Source organism: Natator depressus, chromosome 20 (genome assembly GCF_965152275.1).
Source record: "Natator depressus isolate rNatDep1 chromosome 20, rNatDep2.hap1, whole genome shotgun sequence".
NCBI lineage: Eukaryota > Metazoa > Chordata > Testudines > Cheloniidae > Natator > Natator depressus.
In genome coordinates this window covers 19,806,230-19,819,633 of record NC_134253.1, presented here as the reverse complement: position 1 = coordinate 19,819,633, position 13,404 = coordinate 19,806,230, and the positions used below count along the sequence as shown (strand labels likewise).

General features: G+C 45.1%; 1 pseudogene; it reads left to right on the top strand.

The window, feature by feature from the left end:
• The window catches only part of LOC141975319 (uncharacterized), a 187,527-nt pseudogene that overhangs the window by 50,891 nt on the left and 123,232 nt on the right, over positions 1–13,404 (top strand).

The following is a 13,404-nucleotide window of genomic DNA, read 5'->3' as shown; positions in this document are numbered from 1 at the left end:
AGATTCCACCACCTCCCTAGGTAACCCATTCCAGTGCTTCGCCACCTTCCTAGTGAAAAAGTTTTTCCTAATATCCAACCTAAACCTCCCCCACTGCGACTTGAGACCATTACTCCTCGTTCTGTCATCTGGTACCACTGAGAACAGTCTATATCCATCCTCTTTGGAACCCCCTTTCAGGTATTGGAAAGCAGCTATCAAATCCCCCCCTCCTTCTTCTCTTCTGCAGACTAAACGATCCCTGTTCCCTCAGTTTCTCCTCATAAGTCATGTGTTCCAGTCCCCTAATCATTCTTGTTGCCCTCCGCTGGACGTTTTCCAATTTTTTCACATCCTTCTTGTAGAGTGGGGCCCAAAACTGGACACAGTACTCCAGATGAGGCATCGCCAATGTCGAGTAGAGGGCAACGATCACGTCCCTAGCTCTGCTGGCAATGCCCCTACTTATACATCCCAAAATGCCATTGGCCTTCTTGGCAACAAGGGCACACTGTTGACTCATATCCAGCTTCTCGTCCACTGTCACCCCTAGGTCCTTTTCTACAGAACTGTTGCCGAGCCATTCGGTCCCTAGTCTGTAGCGGTGCATGGGATTCTTCGCTCCGAAGTGCAGGACTCTGCACTTGTCCCTGTTGAACCTCATCAGATTTCTTTTGGCACAATCCTGCAACTTGTCTAGGTCCCTCTGTATTCTATCCCTACCCTCCAGTGTATCTACCTCTCCTCCCAGTTTAGTGTCATCTGCAAACTTGCTGAGGGTGCAATCCACGCCATCCTCCAGATTATTTATGAAGACATTGAACAAAACCGGCCCCAGGACCGACCCTTGGGGCACTCCACTTGATACCGGCTGCCAGCTAGACATGGAGCCATTGATCGCTACCCGTTGAGCCCGACAATCTAACCAGCTTTCTATCCACCTTATAGTTCATTCATCCAGTCCATACTTCTTTAACTTGCTGGCAAGAATACTGTGGGAGACCATGTCAAAAGCTTTGCTAAAGTCAAGGAATAACATGTCCACTGCTTTCCTTTCATCCACAGAACCAGTTATCTCGTCATAGAAGGCAATTAGATTAGTCGGGCATGACTTGCCCTGGGTGACTCCATGCTGACTGTTCCTGATCACTTTCCTCTCCTCTAAGTGCTTCGGAATTGATTCCTTGAGGACCTGCTCCATGATTTTTCCAGGGACTGAGGTGAGGCTGACTGGCCTGTAGTTCCCTGGATCCTCCTTCTTTCCTTTTTTAAAGATGGGCACTACATTAGCCTTTTTCCAGTCATCCGGGACCTCCCCCGATCACCATGAGTTTTCAAAGAGAATGGCCAGTGGCTCTGCAGTCGTATCCGCCAATTCCTTTAGGACTCTCGGATGCAGCACATCCAGCCCCATGGACTTGTGCTCGTCCAGCTTTTCTAAATAGTCCCGAACCACTTCTTTCTCCACAGAGGGCTGGTCACCTCCTCCGCACGCTGTGCTGCCCAGTGCAGTAGTCTGGGAGCTGACCTTGTTCGTGAAGACAGAGGCAAAAAAAGTACATTAGCTTTTTCCACATCCTCTGTCACTAGGTTGCCTCCATCATTCACACTTCCCTTGACTTTCTTCTTGTTCTCTAGTTTGTCGCTTACTTAATTTAAAAATAAAGTGGCTGAATTATTTAGGGTTTCAAAGCACTTACTCCCCAGGTCGGCTTCTTAGGGCAATTTCATCTGTGCATTGAACCATGCCAGTGCTGACACTGCAACAGTTTCACTGTGCTTGTTCTGGGGCTGATCTTCAGTCAGATAAATTCAGGGCGTAGTTTAAATGTAAAAATAAACAAACATAGGCTGTATCATAAAGGATGCGTATGCTTTGCTGTTTTTCCACTGCTTTTGTGCTCAGGACCTGAACTAAGTTTGACTTTCCTTGTTTTAATTTTTTCAACCTATTTCAGGATGCAGATTGCACAAACCCTTCACTAGTGATTAGAAAACACAAGGGTTTGGGTGAATTCAGTGAGATAGCACATGCTTTTTCTGTTTCTCTAGAACCACCCTGAAATTGCAAAGCAGCTAGCCACATGCCCCTTTAATGCCCGCCATCAGGTTCCCCGAGCTGAGATCAGCCATCATATATCAAGCTGTGATGACAAAAGCTGCATTGAGGAAGACATTGGTGAGAAAATAGTAGACTCCTTTGGCTCTGTAAACTCACTTTGGGAACTCTTGGGCTAACGGAGTTCTAACGTAACTTTTGCTGTTAATGTTAGATTGTTTTAATGCTCTATTATTCCATAAGCAACCCTTTACCTGTAGTGCTTCATGATCCTGAAGTAGCAGGAGTCCTTGAAGGCTTGAGTTTCATTCATTCTGTGTCCATGGAAATTCTCCTAAGCATCTGAGAAGCAACTGGCTTGCATTACATGTGTTATCTGCCAGAGATTTTAGCATTAAAATGGGAATTGTGCATTATGCCATAAACTGTGTGTGTTGAATGAGATCTAGTTGGGAATCTGGATGGCTTAGAGAGGAAAGATAGTGGCCATGAGAGAGGTGGGTCTCCAGTGCAGATCTGACCTGATAGTGACCGAAAATCTTTATAGCCTGTCTAGTGGCATATGTGAAATAAATTGGTCTCAGTCCAGTTCTTAATGGACAAGTGTCTAGATCATAACAATCCTCCCTTCTGTTACATCCTACTTGACTATCTTAGCAGAAAAGCCATGACTGAGCCAGGGAGGCTGAATAACTTTCCCAACAGGAGTTGGGTTCCTCCAGTTCAGAGTGGGGCAAGTTGGGGAGGGGACTATGGAGAAGCTTCCCTACCACTGCCCATGCTGTCTGCTCTGTGATGAGGAGTTCACTATCCAGGTCTGTCAGCCCAGCACCTAAATCACTTGGTTATGTGGGTTGTGTTCCAGTTCTTCCCCCCACTGATATCTATACGGCTATCACTACACTGGAAAACATACCTATTCTCTGGCAAATGTAGAGTTGTACTGAAGATAGCAATGATGTGCATGTTAATGTAGACAGGGCTTAGAGCATGACAGTAGTGAAAAAACCCTGAGAAGATTTTTGTGACATGACAGTAGAAACACACCTGAACCCTCTCCCAATTCGTATGTTGGAGCAGCTGCACCATTGCTGAAAGATGTGTGCAGAATTGTTTAGCTTTAGAAAAGGCCTAAAACAGGCATTGGCAAATGGGGGCCACATCCACCCTGCCAGATCATTTGATTTGGCTTGCCAAACATTCGGTGTTGTAGCAAACCTTTCTGAGTTAGACAATATATAGCCTCTTAAGGTATGGCCCACCAAAGGGTTCTCATGGATTTTGTATCCCTTTGCTACCTTCAAAATGCCCATCCCTGGCCTCAAGAGTTTTGCTCCTAAGACTAGGGGAGTACCTGATCAGCTTCCAGTGTATGCTGCTCCTCTCCAAGGCCTAGAGCTATTCTACAGCTAGGTCAAAAAATGATTAATGTACCTAAAATAGGATTTTATTTTATCCAAAAAGATTTTCTCACTAAGACTCTTCTTTGCTTTAAGTGAGTCACTCAAATAACTGCCAGGGAGAGAAGATGAACATTGTCAGCATGTGGCAGCCGCCCCCATGTGACGAAGATTGGGATAGAGGTAAGGAAGTAGGCTGAGGACACGGGCTGTCAGCGCCTGCTATTCCCTTCTTCTTGTCCCCAAAGAAGTCACATGGACTAGGAGAGAGAGGTCCCATAGATCCTTCTGCACAGATCATGTGTTGGGACACCCAATTATACTGTCCCTGAACAAATTAAGTTCCCCTGCTTCACAGGCTCTTCCACATGCCTTCTATTCTTTACAGAACTTCTGTTGTTTTCCATATAGTCTGTTGCACCATCTGTGCTTTGATGAAAATGGAAATTGATGATAACCTTTACACTTTATATTTCTCAGTTAAATGTCTGCTCTGCTGTCACTTATGCCAAGCCTTAGAAAATTCTCATTCCGTTTTGTAAACCTAGCAGCGTCTCTGTCGTATTTCTTATTTGATGTTGCTATGATGCTTGCAGAAGTTACTCAGTACTGAGCCACAGTGATGTCTGTTTCCTCTTGGCAGATCTACAGGAGCAATCAAATTCTACTTTCGTTTGGGGCACGTTCAGTAGTGGCGTAAACAACAGGTAGCAAAAGGTGTATTTCTTGTGACAGTGCTTTCCATAAATGATGTGCTTTCAGACTACTTTGAACTCTTGCTGCTGTGTTGTTTATGAATCCTATTTTTGGGGTGATGGTGGGGGCGTTCCCACTGGCATGACTCAACAGTCCTGTGCCCCTGGGTCAATGTTTCCTGTCTCCTTTTAGTGGCAGATCCATATGAGAGTATAAGAACATACTGTTGCTACCAGATAATGGTTACTCCTCTAGTTCTACTGTAGTATTATTAGTGCTGATGGTCCTGGGTTCAATCCCCACTGGTTCTGTATTTGTGTGTGGGGGGGGTTATTAAACGCTAAACTGTTATGCTGGGCTTGATAGAAATGCAGACTGATGTCAGCTGTTAAGCAATTTAGGCTTAAACTTCTGACAGCTAATCTAATCTCTCATGACCTGAGTCAGAAATAATCATTTTGTTGTTTGTGTAATCACAATGCGGGATTGGAAAATGAAGCATAATGTGTCTGGTCATTATCTCTGTCTCACCCCTGAACACCCAAATCATTGTACTGCGCCTTACCTGTCTAATCAGAGGTCATCAACATATGAACTTCTACAGCCTGTAACAGTGACATAGAATTGTAGGACTGAAGGGACCTCAAGGTCCTCTAGTCCAGTCCCATGCACTCATGGCAGGACTAAGTATTATCTAGACCAGTGGTTTTCAAACTGCGGGTCGTGACCCAGAACTGGGTTGCGGAATGAAGGGCACTGGGTCGCAGCGGCTCTCGTCAGCACTGCTGACTGTTAAAAGTCCCGTCGGTGGTGCTGCCCAGCTAAGGCAGGCTAGTCCCTAGCTGTTCCGACACTGCACTGTGCCCTGGAAGCGGCCAGCAGCAGGTCCAGCTCTTAGGTGGGGGGTGAGCCCCAGGGCTCCATGCGCTGCCCCCGCCCCGAGCACCGGCTCTGCACTCCCATTGGCCAGTTCCCGGCCAGTGGGAGCTGGGTGGGGCAATGCCTGTGGGCGAGAGCCATGCGGAGCTACTTGCACCCCTGCGCCTGGGAGCCAGACATGCTGCTGGCCGCTTCCGGGGTGCAGTGTTGTCCGCGGTGCCAGGAAAGGCAGGAAGCCTGCCTCTGCACCCCAGCTGCACCGCTGACCAGGAGCCTCCCGAGATAACACCACACCCCTGCCCCAGCTCTGAGCCCCCTCCTGCAGCCCCAGCCCAGAGCCCTGACCCCCTCCCACACTCTGAGCCCCTCATTCCTGGCCGCAGCCCACACCCCAGACTCCTCATCCCCAGCTCCTTTGGATCGCGGGCATCAACAATTTTTTTTCAACTGGGTCACCAGAAAAAAAGTTTGAAAACCACTGATCTAGACCATCCCTCACAGCTGTCTGTCTAACTTGCTCTTAAAAATCTCCAGTGATGGAGATTCTGCAACCTCCCTAAGCAATTTATTCCAGTGCTCAACCACTTGGACAAAAGGAAAAACTTCCTGTCAAACCTAAACCGCCCTTGCTGAAATTTAAGCCCATTGTTTCTTGTCCTATTCTCAGTGGTTAAAGAGAACAGTTTTTCTCCCTTTTCCTTGTAGCAACCTTTTCTCTACTTGAAAACCGTTATGTCCCTCCTCAGTCTTCTCTTCTCCAGGCTAAACAAACCCAATTTTTTTCAATCTTTCCCCATAGGTCATGTTTTCTAGACCTTTAATCAGTTTTGTTGCTCTTCTCTGAACTTCCTTCAATTTGTCCACATCTTTCCTGAAATGTGGCACCAATCATTGGACACAATACTCCAGATGACATTTAATCAGCATGGAGTAGAGCAGAAGAATTACTTCTCGCGTCTTGCTTACAACACTCCTGCTAATGCATCTCAGAATGATGTTGACTCCTATTTAGCTTGTGATCCAGTATGTCCCTCAGATCCTTTTCTTCAGTACTCCATCCTAGGCAGTCATTTCCCATTTTGTATGTGTGCAACTGATAGTGGAGTACTCTGAATTTGTTCTTATTGAATTTCATCCTGTGACGGGTTCCCCCAGGGGTGCCACCTGGGACTGGGGTTCCACTGAGCCCACTGACTCACCAGCCTGGGCTCCCTCTCAGCACTGTGCTGCTGTCACAGGCTATAGACGGCTCCTGGACCTACATTCCCAGCAGCATTCACACAGGCAGGGACACACCCAGCTGCAGTTTCATGCAGGCTTTGGACAGCCACTGCATGATCCAGCAATAGAGAGGCTACAGCCAAAATAACCCCCAGTCTGGGACCCCAGAGCTGTACCATCCCGCCCTGATCAAAACCCCAATCAGTATGAATTTATTACCCAGTTCGCCATTCCTTCAATGTGGAGAGGACAATGCATACTTGTGTTAACCAGGCTGAGATTTTTCCCCAGACGCTTTGGTCACAGGCATACCAGTTTAGATAAAGCAAAAAAGTTTAACTACAAAAGAGAGATTATAAATGATAGAAAACAGACCAAAGCAGATTACCTCGTAAATAAACAGAACTGCAAACTATAAGCCGAAAATACTAGAAAGATTGGATATGAATTAACAAATTCTCACCCTAGGCTGATGATAGTCAGGCTTGCAGATTCTTAAGGGACAAGCTGCATTTGTTTTGCAGCTTGGGATCTCCTACCCTGTTCCAAGACTTTTTCTTTTAGAGCTTCTCTCTGTGGAGTTGTGGGGAAGTGAAGAACAACCAACGATGTCACTCCTTGCCTTATATAGCTTTTTCATATGGCAGGAGCTCTGTTTCAAACTTGGTTCCCAGACCAGTTTGTGGAAAAATTCAGGTACCCCAAATGGAGTCCAGAAGCATGGTCTGGTCACGTGCCCTTGCAGAGTCATAGCAGCCATAACTTACAGAGTGGCCTTCCACAGGAAGGCTAAGCTATTCCACAGTCCATTGTCTTTGTTGATGAGCCATTAGCACTGTTTGGCTTCTTCACTGTTGTACCTGAAAGGCTGGCTGTGGGTGTTTTCCAGAGTAAGCCCCTTTGAAATACAGATACCTAGTCAATATTCATGCATACAAATAGGATAATCATATTCAGCAAATCATAATTTTTCCAATGACACCTTACATGACCGATCTTGTACAAAACATCATAATTATGCCATAATCAATGATCCTAATAATAACACTATGATGAATATGGAGTGTTGCACATCCTATTTACTTCAGACCATTTCTCCAGTTTGTCCAGATCATTTTGAATTTTAATCCTATCCCCCAAAGTACTTGTAACCCCTTGCAGCTTGGTGTTGTCTGCAAACTTTATAAATGTGCTCTCTATGCCATTATCTAAATTGCTGATGAAGATACTGAACAGAAGCGGACCCAGAACTGATCCCTGTGGGACCCCACTCAATATGCCCTTCCAGCTTGACTGTGAGCCACCTACTCTCTGGGAACGATTTTCCAACCAGTTATTCACCCACCTTGTAGGAGCTCCATCTAGGTTGTATTTCCCTAGTTTGTTTATGAGGAGGTCATGCGAGACCATATCAAAAGCCTTATTAAACTTAAGATACACCACATCTACCATTACCCTCCCCCATCCGCAAGGCTTGTTACACTGTCAAAGAAAGCTATTAGGTTGGTTTTGCCACGATTTGTTCTTGGCAAATCCATGCTGACTGTTCCTTATCGCCTTATTATTTTCTAGGATTCGGCAATTTGATTGCTTAATTATTTGCTCCATTATCTTCTCGGGTACTGATGTTAAGCTGACTGGTCTGTAATTCCCCAAGTTGTCCTTATTCCCCTTTTTATAGATTTGGCGCTATATTTGCCCCTTTTCCAGGCCTCTGGAATCTCCTGTCTTCCATGACTTTTCAAAGATAATTGCTTATGGCTCAGATATCTCCTCAGACAGCACCTTGAATATTTTAGGATGTATTTCATCAGGCCCTGCTGACTTGAAGACATCTAACTTGTCTAAGTAATTTTTAACTTGTTCTTTCCCTATTTTAGCCTCTGATCCTATCTCATTTTCACTGGCATTCACTGTTAGACGTCTGCATGAAGTCTGCATGTATAGAGATGACTAGGGCATGTGTGCTGAGATGCCATTTACAGTTGAGGGCAGTGCAATACTGATAATCAAGCTTTAACTCTGGTTTTTCTTGCTGTCTTTGGCTTATTTCTTTCTTGTCTGGATGACTGATTCTGGGGATTTTAGTCAAAGTAGATGGCATCAACATGTTGCACACTTTTCTCTAGCCTTTGCGAGGAGAAGTAACTGTTCTGATTGCATGAAGGTTTGTTTAAATTAACATACTCTGTCTTCAGTTTTAGAAAAATACTTGAATATTTATAGTAAAAGGTACTTGGCTAAAAGAAGTACACATGTGTAGGATAATTTGTATTTGATCTCTTTCAGCCCTGGGTCCAGCGTAGTAATGGAACAGAAGAGTAACCTAATGTCAGGAATGAGAGCACCTAAGTCCTTACCATATAGCCTACCCTGGAAAAGCAGTAAGTACAACGGCTGGTGGTCTCCTCATGCTGTAAGCTGGGACCTACATGTTAGCTCAAAGTGGAACGGGATAACTTTTCTCTGTATTTTTATTCCGTGTGTCAGCATTCCCCTACATAAACTGAAATGCTTTTATTACCACCATCAGCAAGTGGAGATGGAGAGCTCTGTAACACAGTCCTCCCTAGAAGCAGCTGCATTTCTGTAGTGGATGGAGTGTCTTCTGTATCCAGGTTTTATTTTGCTGTAGGTGGCATTGTGTCAAAGGTTGTCAGGCTCCATGTATTGCCCCCATTACTGTAGCATCTGACATTTAAATTGTTCACCGCTCTTGGTTGAACAAAAGTCGAGGCTTACAAACAGGGCTGAGTTTGGCACAGTGGAGCTCAGCACAGTTGTAGCTCTTCGGGTTCAGCTGCTACTGAAGTCAGTGGACGCTGTACACGTGTGCAGCAGCTGTAGCATTTGGTTGGTTTTGCAAAACTTGATTGAAATCTCAGAGCTAGGGTGTGTCTATCCAGGAAAACCTACCAGTGTTACTTCCAAGGGGATGTAATCTAAACGAAAAAGGCCATTGTTTGGAATAAGTGTTCACGTAGGAAGTCACCCACTTAGTGGTGTAGTAATGTGTATTCCTTAGGGAATTCTGCACTAAAAAATTAAACATTCTGCACACAATCTTTTAAAATTCTGTATATTTTATTTGTCAAAATAATAATATAATCACACCAGTTTCAATTATTTTGGTATCTTCTTTCAAACTACCTGTCAGCCAGTATGTCTGTAACAATACAGACAGCAAAAAAGATTCCCCCAGGAGTAGAGAGTCAAAGAAACTCCTACAGCAACCCAGTTCCTGTTTCTCTGTTATGCTTTTGTTGGGCACCTCTCTGAGTGTGTCACACACATCAGCTGGGCCCATCTTTGGGAGAAATCTCTGTCCCTCCAGTCTTAGGCATCCACACCCCCTACCCTCCCAGAGTCCAGCTGTGGGGGACTAAGGGGGTGCCCCAGACACCTGCACCCCCTACCACCCAGAACCCAGGGATCCAGAGGGAGAAACAGCCTGATGCTGGGTCCCAGGCTTGTACAGAGTTTCCTGCATGCCACTTTCTTCCTTCAGGACATGCTGGGAACTGCACCTGCATGGAAAAGTCCAGCTCCCCCTCGCCCTGGCAGTGTCATGTATTTGCAAGCTGGAGAGCCAGGCTCTGCTAGGTCCCGCATCTGCTACTGACAGCCAGCAGCTTTGCAGCACTAATTCTGCTCTGGGGGGAGGGGGGAAATGAAATTATGTGCAAATTCTGCACTGTGTTGTGGCACAAAATTCCCCCTGGAGTAAATGTTGGTAATTTCCCCTATATACAAGCCTGGGTCTGTTCCCAATGGTGTCTATGGATGAGTCTATTGTAGTTGTTGGGGAGTGTGGGCTCAAGACTTGGCATTTTTCTCAGTCATCTGAGTCCATCCCTGATGAGCTGAAATGGCTGTTATCCCTCCCAAAGTCAGATCCTGAGCTTCAGCTCCATGCCTTACTCTGAATGCCCTGTCTCAGCCCTTTGCTGCATGGCTGCCGTGCTTTCCTGTCCACCACATGTCCTGCTAGTGGAGGGGACGTGGATCTCCGATCCGCAGATGTCAGGCTGTGGGGACTGGAAACGGCTCAGAAAAGAGAAGCAAAAATTACCCAGGGTCTGGAATGGCTTCCATACAAGGAGAGACTAAAAAGATGACTAAGCGGGATGTGATAGAGGCCTATAAAATCATGATTGTTGTAGAAAAAGTGAATAGAGAAGCATTATTTACCATTTCACACAATACAAAAACCAGGGGGTCACCTGATCAAATGAATAGGCAGTAGATTTAATACAAACAAAAGGAAGTACTTTTTCACACCGTGCACAACTAACCTGTGGAACTCATTGACATGGGATGTTGTGGTGACCAAAAGTGTAACTGGGCTTAAGCAAGAAGTGGATAAGTTCATGGAGGATAGCTCCATCAATAGCTATTAGCCAAGATGATAAGGGATGTTACCCCATGCTTTAGGTGACTCTAAATCTGTAACTGCTAGAAGCTGGGAGTGGAAGAGAGGGATGGATCACTCCATAATTGCTCTGTTGTGTTTACTCCCCTTGAAGCTCTGGTAGGGGCTACTGTTGGAGACAGGATACTGAGCAAGATGGAATATGATCTGACCCAGTATTGCAGCTCTTATGAGCTCTTGCCACATATGACTCTTCACAAGGTTTTGTTCTTTAAAAACTGATTCAGTTGCCCAGTGTCCCAAGAACCCGATTCCCAAAGCATTGAGTTCAGGGTAACTATTATTAAACAGCCTGGTGGTATTCCATGCCATTTGGATCTTAGGGAGGGAGTTTCATGTACTTACACTATACTTAATTGAAAATCTTTTACCCCTTAAACAGCAACAAGCATTAACTGGAAGGAGGTGTGACCCATTGAGCGTTTTTCTTGGTCCCCTTGTCAAACTGTAGCCGTGACGGACTGGCCATAAAGCTGTCCTGTTCCGGGGATGCCTGTGGCTTGAAAGAAAGCAAGATTTTGCAAGAGAATTCCTTTGAAGTAGCCATTAGTTTAAACATTGGGGAGGATTATGGTCTTTTACTTCTGAGTATATGACAGAGTTTCTGTGATCTGAGCATCTGTTCCCAGTGTGAGCCCCACTTGCTACAGAGACTGTCTCCTTGATCTTGGGCAAGTTACTTAAGCTCCCCGTGCCTCAGTTTCCCCATCTACAGAATGGAGGGATGGTAATACTTACCCTGCAAGTTAAGTATTACTAGTTAGCTGAGAAGATAAACATGCAACTTATAACGCATCCTCAGATGAAAGGTGATGGAGAAGCACAAAATAGCATTTTTGCGGTTTACACTTTGGGTAGGAATTTGCCAGTTTAAAAAAAAAGGCCTCCACTTTTGCAGGAGATCCCCATTGAAATACACACGTTACTTGACGCCTGCTGTAAATTGCCAGGCAAAAGCGTGAATGAACTGAGAATGCAGCATCGTGGACACAGTTATTTGCAGTACAAAACACACTCCACATAAATGGGGGCTTGGTGTGAAGCTTATTTCTGTAGTTTATTTTTATCACTGTATTTTGAGCTAGTAGGTCAGGATTCATGTAACTGTAACTCTGAGGTGCTGAGCGATGAATACATTTCAAAAGCATAACGTCTAATAGTCTGGTTGCAATCTGATTTAAGAAAAATCTGAAAATTGTAATACATTATGCTAATCGACTCCTTCTTTGCACCAAGCAGGGTATTTTTTTTTTACCCTTTAAGTGCAGTTGTCCTGTCAAAAGCAGCCTTACATAAAACACATGGGCGGGGGAACAAGAGAGAGATGATTAATTCCCAAGTTTTCCTCAGGTGTTAGGCCAGAAAATTCATGATGATATTATTTATATCGTTGTTACAACCAGGATCTCATGGTGCTAAGGGCTGTACAAACAGAGAACAAAAAGACAGTCCCTTCCCCAAAGAGCTTAGAATCCAAGTAAGAATCTGAAAGTCACGCTGGCTTGTGCATTGCCAAGAATTAGAGATTCTGCAGCTGGAACTCAGTTTGACTAATCTGGCTATACGCAAGCCAGCTCTCCCTCTCAGCTTTGCTGGCTTTGCAGTGCTAGCAGAAGTAGTTTGGTCAGTAAAGTAAGCAGAAAGATAACAAACAAATGCACATAAGTGGCAGGTCAGAGTAAAGGGAACTGTCTAATATCCTCGCTTTTCAAGCCAGAGCTAAACTTTAAAAATGTTCCAGTACTTACAGCAGCAGTGAAGCTTGCATTTTGCCTTGAAAACACCTCTTTTGGACTCCTTTTTAAGCAGACCGATTAGGTACAACCAGATGCTTAATCACCTCCCATGATTAAAAAGCCAGGCAGCCCAGGATATTGTACCAATTTCACAATAAAATCTGCTGGGTGCATGTGTCTAGGGAGTACAGGGTGTGTTGTCGGCAGCCCTCTGCTTTTTTTTTATGCTGAGGTGCATGGATGGGAAATTGGTACTTGAAAAATGACTGCTCATCAGCTTTTGCTACGGTCATCACTATGGGCTGGCTGGCTGTGGTATGGAATAGTCGACCATTTCCAGATGCTGGACAGTAGGTGTCCTGATTTCAGGTGGAGAGTCCACAGGTATCATTGGACAGGTACTGGAACATTTCACAGACAAAACCTGCAATCAGTCTTGTCGCTGTATGGGCAGGCCACCTTGGGATTGTGTGCACCTGTATCTGATTAGATTTTCTAGTATATTAATCTTGTGAGATGAGGTTTTCTAAGGAGGATACTTGGGTGAAAGGGGGAATGGCTTAGCTCAGTGCCTGAAGGTCACAGCATTGATAAACACACACTGGAGATGAGTTCAGATGTGTCTGTGTACATTTGGATTGGTTGAGAGTGAGCTAAAGCAGAAGGACTTACTCCAAGTCTGTGGTAACGACCCTTAACGTGCCCAAATAGAGCAGCTGGTCATATAAAGCTTTAGCCAGCTTTCTAGCCAAGGTGTGGTGAGGATCCAGTCTAGCAGGGCTTCCTGGAGACCTACAGAACGTACCTGTGCTTCATATTTGATCTTTCTTAATGAATCATTGCACTATGGGCTGATGCATGGCATCAGCCTTGTTCTGCTGGGTCGGCTCCCAAAGACACAGCAGTAAGGACGGTTGCTTGGTTTTCATTCCACTGAAGGTGTTGGAGCTCCAGCCAGACAGGCTGGGTCTATTTTTGGGAAGGAACTAATGCTGAGCTCTG